Source organism: Pinus tabuliformis, chromosome 2_2, assembly GCF_031772625.1.
Source record: "Pinus tabuliformis cultivar Carrire ecotype Pingquan chromosome 2_2, CPIR1, whole genome shotgun sequence".
Lineage (NCBI taxonomy): Eukaryota > Viridiplantae > Streptophyta > Pinopsida > Pinales > Pinaceae > Pinus > Pinus tabuliformis.
In genome coordinates this window covers 638,713,954-638,721,447 of record NC_142300.1, presented here as the reverse complement: position 1 = coordinate 638,721,447, position 7,494 = coordinate 638,713,954, and positions in this window count along the sequence as shown.

Genomic DNA, 7,494 nt, shown 5'->3' with positions numbered 1-7,494 from the left:
TTGCTGCTATTCGATGAAGAAATGAGCATGCTAGCTCTTCTAAGGACGCTTCGGAAGAGCGTTGTGAGCCCGCGACAGCAGTAGCCTTCATTATTCTGGGATTCTCTTCTTCAAGTAGTCTGTACATGCTTTCCCACGTCGATATCCATGCATCTCTGTTGCATGCTGTGTCTGTATACAAAGGCACCATTTCCTTTGCCTCAGAGCCCTGAGCTTTATTTTTCTTTCCCATTTCTTCCTGTGTTTGGCTTTGAATCGTCCTTCGTTCTTCATTCCTGCAACTCACAAGTGAAATGGAAATGACTGATCAAGAAAGGTGATGGGAGAGTTTTAAATGCAACAGATATATCAAATATGCCACCTTACGTGAAGTAATTCTTTATAGAAGCACGCGTCGAGAGTTTTAAATGCAACAGATATATCAAATATGCCACCTTACGTGAAGTACTTCTTTATAGAAGCACGCGTCTTCATTTCATTTAATAGCTGACAACTAATTCCTTTACTATCATTAAAAGTGCATGATCTTGAGTCAGATTATGGTAAGTGGCCTTTCTTGAATAGCGTGCCCGAAGGATTCGTGATGAAGTGATTTTATGATTTGCTTATGTAACATCACAGATCGCGCCATCGCAGATCGTGCAAAAACACGAATATAACATCGCAGCGTTGGTCTGGCTTAATATCGCAACCATCATTTTATTGCGATATCGCAACATCGCAGATCGCAGAAGTTTTATGCTTGCCAAATCTTGTCAGCTCATTTTCTGCGATATGCGATCTTGCGATCGGTGTTATTGCAGATCGGTGAATCTTGAAGTTTTTCTCATTGGCATTACCTTATTGCGATGCAATATATATTGCTTATCACGAGAATCTTGCGCCTACCGATATTATAGCGAAATGGAGGCAACTTCCTATCTTTTTTACAACGCGGTTTTAAAGATTTTTCCCTCATCATAGACTTAGGTTTTAAAGTATTCAAAAGGTCTTACTAAGTTTATGATGGTAACCTTATTCTGAAGAAAGGAAATTCCTACTTTTCCTGAATTTTAACTAAGGGTCCCCATTCATTTAGTATTTTGGATAACACTTAAATGAAAAAGGGGGGGGGGGGGGGGGGGGGTGTTGTTGCTGGCCACAACAGAATCTCAATGATAATACTTTGCACAATGGAATATAAACAATAGTAAATCACACATGCATAGAATATAGACAAACTTTTACATTTTTCAACCCAAGTTCTTTATATTAAACAACATATAATACAAGAGTCTAGGGCTCTCGTACCATGGATAATGGCCCTCATACATCCATTAGTACAAGATACAAATTGAGCCTTGGTGATAGTACATCGACGACCAATCTGCCCTCAACCATATACTCTTACCATCGAGATGATGTAGCACGCTCTCTCAGCTCCTCTCGGTCATACCCTGTACCTAGCTAGTCCTTCGGCTCCCAATCTGCAGTTCCTACCTCTATCAATGCTCCAAGTCCATCTGGCCACTGAACCGCAACTGTCAATTTGCTCTCTAGTTGTGTCTTAGTCCATTAAGGCCACAATAGATCGAGACTCCTGTCGAGTTGTTCACAACTCCACTTGTGAACAACTCTCACCTGCCCACTGTTTCTTCTCAGCTACTAAGGGACTTCAACCCACTATGGTCTTTTTGCACCGCGCTGATGAATACCAACATAGGGCATGGAGGGCTACCACCTATCACTGCAAGATGTCCATCTCCCACAATGAACACGGGCTAGGAGGACTGCTCATCATCTGCTATAGAAATCCTACTCCACACACAAGTCTCAGGCTCCACAACTGCTCCTTTGGTTCTTCAACCCTTGAGCTTAGCAACTATCTTTGTCCATCAAGGTGTTTCAGATTAGGATCCAACTTGTACACTATCACGCTATACTCCATCAGACCATAAGTGCCCAATCCACGTTCACACTTGGTCTACTCTCAAGCTGCCCTCCAACACACCTCGAGTGACCAAGTCTGGTTTGTATCATTTTCACCTGGTTAGGGCATCCTCACACCTAGGAGACCCTTACACACGACTGCCCATAGACTTCTCCAAATCTTCCCTTTGCTCTGCAATAGAGGAGCTATTGCACAAATCTAGGCTTCATATGTACTACTCATATTGCTATTTGTGGACTGAGTTTTGATTACTGGATAGGACTTTGATTGAAACCTACAATAGCCCACTAACCCAACTAAAACTCACCTAATTTGATGCAGCTTCTTCCCTTTACCAATTCTGAAAACTCGCTCTCCTAGATGACTGCTCCTGCACCTATTTTAAGTTTGTTTAGCCCTCTAAACAGTTCCTTCAAGGCTACGACAAGTTCACCATAGGTCTATCACCTTCTTGGACTAATTCCCATGCCACATCTAGCCCATAACAACTCTTCATTCATGTCCACAAACTGATCCCTCATTGTAGAATCTGTCACTTGGTTAGGGCATCTAACCATTATTTCTGCCCCTCCTTTTTGACTTCCAGGCTGCACATAAAATGATCCAACACTAGTCAAAACATTGACCTAACACACAACTCCAACTCACTGTTTGAGGTCCTCTTGACTGTTGCAATCCTGGGTCTGGTTAGGGCACACTACATAGTCTTAAAAACCCTTATAAAAAACCATGCAACATTCCTTCTCTTGCTGCAGATTCCATTCTTCTTCAATTCTACTACCTATTTTGTCTCTCCCATTATTCCAGCACATAAGAACAAGTCTTATGACCCTATGTCTTGCCTAGAATAGGCCTGTGATAGATCTAGGGCTTGCGGCTTACCCTAGACAAGGATCTCCACCCTCAAACAACCCATAAGTCACCCTTGGATTTGCGACTGCTTTTGTATGAGGTTCTCTTTCTATTCACCAGTTGGTAAGACTTCTTCCAACCCATTGGATTTACTTACGTCCCTTACATCAAGCAGAGACTAGGCTTCAGCCTTCCCTAAGACTGTTATACAAGTCTTCAGACTTGTTTCATGAGATCTTCCCATGCAAAAGTCTTCCGAAACAACCCCAATACAACCTTATCTTAGTTGGACCTCCTGCAAGGTAACATGCATACAAATTAGTCATGAAGAGGCTAAAAAACAAGGCCTTCTTCTCCTTCACTTGGCTTCTCCTACCTGTGCTCCAACATAGATATAAACCTCCTCAATCGAGCTTCTTTTTAATTATTCAAGTCATGTGTTGCACTCAAAGCATGAGAAATAGTCTTCCACAACACCTCTTATTTATACTAAACAAGAGGGCTTCCTTCAACGTCATTCTAGGGCTTTTACAACTATCACATGGCTTATTAACACCAAACTGACCTAGACATACATGTGAAAAACCCATACTTTGACTTCAAAAATTCATAGCTCCATTTCTACAACTCAGAATCAGATTATTCTCATTGCATTAGATTAGTCTTACTGAGATCTATCATTCTCATCCATCACATGTCGAAATGTGCTCATGGTTTTGGCCCAAATTCCAATGGGTGTGAAACACCAAGCTTGGGTTCCAAACCCACAAGCCTACTTGTGGTGCTTTTCCCTCTAATCCCCGCACCCTAGGGCTTGGAGTACCTCCCAAGCTATCGAAAATCAACACTACACAGGCTTCTGCGTAGTGGTTACACAAACCCTTTGATGTCTAGCCTAGAACAACCTCTGATTAAGTCATTTTGCTTGTCTCTATTGAGGAAAATGATTTTACAACCTTCTGGAAGCTGAATGAATTTCCCCATAACCAAATCAAATTTCCCTTTGAAGATGACTGCATAGTCCTTTGCACTGCTTCACTGGGAATAACTCGACTTCTTGCTGCTTCCTCTCTGGATCTGGAAAAGGTCCTTTGGATCACTGTCCCTACCCCTCTCTGTCTTTTCTTCCCTATTGAAGCTCAAACTTTTCTAACACTGTTGGCTTTCTAGAATATCGAACCCTCCAAGGAAATCTAACTCTCTGTGGTTCTCACAAGTGTGTTTTCTATCTACCCATCGAATTATTCTTATAATATTTTGTTGGGATTCCAACGGCCAAGATTAAATCTTAATCGATGGCTAAGATTAATTCCTAGTCGATCCATGTGAGTTTCTAGATGATTCATGTGAAAATTCCACAACTGGAATCCTATTGCAGCAACTGGTATTATTTCTCCTAATTGTTAATTAATTTAACAATTTATCTGCTATGACAAATATTGAAATAAACAACTTCTAACATTAACAAATAGAACCATGAAAAAAATAATGCGCTGGAAACTAAGAAATGCTAGCACACACACATAAAATATGAGACAATTATTTTTGGACAAATATCCCCAACAAAACCCAACTTGGTAAAACTGGTGTAGTAGTGAGGGTTTTTATTATTATGCAGCAGTGAAAATTTGAGTATAATCAGGATGCTTGAAACTGGCAATCCAAAGTAAGCAATTCTGGGAAAAATTATTGAAGGGAATTTACCCTTCCTCCACAAGCAATATTGGCACAACCTCCCTTCAGAAACTCAGCACTCTGACCCTCTATGTCAGCCTCTACGCTGCTTTGCATGGTTTGCTTGACGTCAAGCCTCCAACTATTCTTTGATGAATTCGTTATCCCTCTAGCTGTTGAGGAAATCGCCTCTCTGTACTTTTGGAACCTATGCCCAACCTCTGAAACTGAGAACAATTTTCTCTCCAGTAAATCCATCTATCCTCTCTAAAGCTACCACACAGTGCACTGTGCTAGCTCACTGGGATACTTCAGCCCTCTTGCTGTTGCCTCTTTGTATCTAGAAATCTTCCTCCGGATCATTATCCCCTCACCTCACTCATTGCTTCGATCTCTGGCTCTCTCCAATGGCTGACTGCTGCTACTTTGGAAATTGATCTTCTAAGAAATCGAACTGCTGAAGAGTACTCCCCATCACCACATCGACCTCCTCTTATAATCCATTGTTGGAGCACCAACAACAAAGATTAAAACATAATCAATGGCCATGATAATCTCTGGATCGATCCATGCTAGTTTTTAGACTATTATCGTCTTATTTCAATTAATACTCATTAATTAACCATATTCCCTAAGTATAGACTTACAAAATATTTAAAATACAGTTAATAATCTAATTGAGACACTTCTAGGTGGAGTTTCCAAAAACAATTATTGCGCGTTGGAGATCTCATGTATTCTAGCCTCCACCAAATTTCGAGGCTAGAACACATCCGTTGCTACAAAAAATAACAATTCACATCTTATCTCAATTAATTTTGATTAATTAATCTCTTTCCTTAAGTTTAGCCTTAGGAAATAATTAAAAATAAGCTAATAATCTAATTTATACACTTCTAGGTGGACTTTCCAAAAACAATTTTTGGGTTATGGAGAACTTTTGTGTTTTAGCCTCTCCACAAAGTTTCGATACTAGAACACCTTTGATGCTACAAAACTAACAACAATGACCAATTCCTTGTTGGAAATATTGTCCGTACTCCTCACTCACTACTTTGATCTCTCTCTCTCTCTCTCTCCAACAACTGAGTGCTGCTACTATGGAAATTAATTTGCTAAAAAATTGAACTGCTCAAGTGTACTCTCCATACATTGACCTCCTCTTATAATTCACTGTCGGAGCACCAACGACCAAGATTAAAACATAATCAATGGCCAGGATAATCTCTGGATCGATCCACGTGAGTTTTTAGACTATTCTCGTCTTCTTTTAATTAATACTAATTAATCAACCATATTCCCTAAGTTTAGACTTAGGAAATATTTAAAAAACGGTTAATAATATAATTGATACACTTCTAGGCGAAGTTTTCAAAAACGAATTCAACGTGTTGGAGATCTCATGTATTCTAACCTCTCCACGAAATTTCATGGCTAGAACACATCTGATGCTAGAAAAACTAACAATTCACACCTTATCTCAATTAATTTTGATTAATTAACCGCTTTCCTTAAGTTTAGACTTAGGAAATAATTAAAAATAGACTAGTAATATAATTGAGACACTTCTAGGTGGAATTTCGAGAAACAATTTTTGGGTTATGGAGAACTTCTATGTTTTAGCCTCTCCACAGAGTTTCGAGACTAAAACACCTTTGATGCTACAGAAACTAATAACAATGACAAATTCCTTGTTGGAAATACTGTCCCTACCCCTCACTCACTGCTTTGATCTCTGGCTCTCCCCGACATCTGACTGTTGCTACTCTTGAAATTGATATTCTAAGAAATTGAACTATTCAAGAGTACTCTCCATCACCACATTGACCTCCTCTTATAATCCACTATTGGAGTACCAATGGCCAAGATTAAAACATAGTCGATGCCTAGGATAATCTCTGGATCGATCTGCATGAGTTTTTAGATTATTCTCGTCTTATTTCAATTAACATTGATTAACTAACCATATTCCCTAAGTTTAAACTTAGGAAATATTTAAAAACCATTAATAATCTAATTGAGACACTTCTAGGTGGAGTTTCCAAAAACGATTTTAGTTTGTTGGAGATCTCACGTATTCTAGCCTCTCCACCAAATTTCGTGGCTGGAACACATCCGATGCTACAAAAACTAACAATTCAAACCTTATCTCAATTAATTTTGATTAATTAACCCTTTTCCTTAAGTTTAGACTTAGGAAATAATTAAAAATTGGCCAATAATACAATTGAGACACTTCTAGGTGGACTTTCCAGAACAATTTTTGGGTTATGGAGAACTTCTGTGTTTTAGCCTCTCCACAAAGTTTCGAGACTAGAACACCTTTGATGCTACAAAAACTAAAAACAATCACCAATTCCTTGTTGGAAATATTGAGAGGGGGGTGAATCAGTTTGCCTTAGCAATTAACACTTATTAATCCTTTTAAGAGCATTAGTTAATCTTCAACAATATTATTATTATTATTATTATCTTCAAATAATCATAAACATTTATTAATAGTAAACAACACCATACAACAATGCAGAAAGATAGACATAGTAGACACAAATGTTTTTAGATGGAAAACCCCCTCCGAGTCAAAAACCACTGAACGCTTCTTAGTAATTGTCTTTTCCATTTTAAAATAAAATAATTACATCAAGTTTTCAGCCACAACTAAATGAGGCTCCAACCCCCTGATTTACAGGCTACAACCTGTAGGACAGTACTACACCCTAATAACATGTTGCAACCGAAAGGATGCCCCAATGCCCTATAAGTCAGGCCACAACCTAATGAGTGCCCCAACACTCTGTTTACTAGTTGTTGTCGAAAGGATGCTTCGTGACCCTATAGTCTATCAGCACCAACTAAAAGGGCACCATAATGCCCTGTGTAAGCTACAACATGCCCTAGCACCACCCTGCCACCGTAAAGTGGTGGCATACCATGTTTCACAATTTTCACATCGGATCCCCATGTGATATGAATCAATATAAGATAGTTAAATAGAAGATATTGTTGTACTCTATAATCTATCAAATCTTGATAGCCAT